The sequence below is a fragment of the Galleria mellonella genome, unplaced genomic scaffold (genome assembly GCF_026898425.1).
Source record: "Galleria mellonella isolate WM207_F2 unplaced genomic scaffold, CSIRO_AGI_GalMel_v1 utg28, whole genome shotgun sequence".
Classification (NCBI taxonomy): domain Eukaryota; kingdom Metazoa; phylum Arthropoda; class Insecta; order Lepidoptera; family Pyralidae; genus Galleria; species Galleria mellonella.
Window position 1 is genome coordinate 3,667,902 of NW_026442064.1, and position 642 is coordinate 3,668,543.

The following is a 642-nucleotide window of genomic DNA, read 5'->3' on the forward strand; positions in this document are numbered from 1 at the left end:
TATATATATATATATATATATATATATATATCTATATATAATACATAATAAGATATTTAATATATAATAATTTGATGGAAACTTTGTGTTTTGGTAAACAATTGTATTCTCGATGTCGATAGAATAGTGCCAAATAATTTTGAACTGAGATACTTCTTAAATGTTCGATTAAACATACATATTTTTTTTTTACTTTGTACTTATTCCAATAAATACTTTATAACATTAATTGCATTTTTACATATTGCCTTCATAGTAATTTCTAAATAGACATTCGCTTCGATTCGCTTCGCAGTTTTGTGAGCTATGCCTCCATTTTACAAAAACAGTTTTTTCTCTTAGTTAAAAAATACATTTCAGATTCTAGTATTTGGGCCAAGCACCTTACCATATAGTTCATGCCCGCTTTTGGGGTCTTCATATCCTCCCATTTTTGAAGGGAGTTGTGCCCCTCTCCCTATTTTTACTACTCCCTAATTTAGCTCTTCACCTAAACGATATTATTGCTACATAAAAATTACTATCAAGTGAAACTTATAAATATAGTATTTGTTAGTACAGGTATGTTAAATTGATTTTAGTACTTAATATCAAATGCATAGGATCCATATAAGTCTAGAGCTATTGAAGCACTTTTAATCT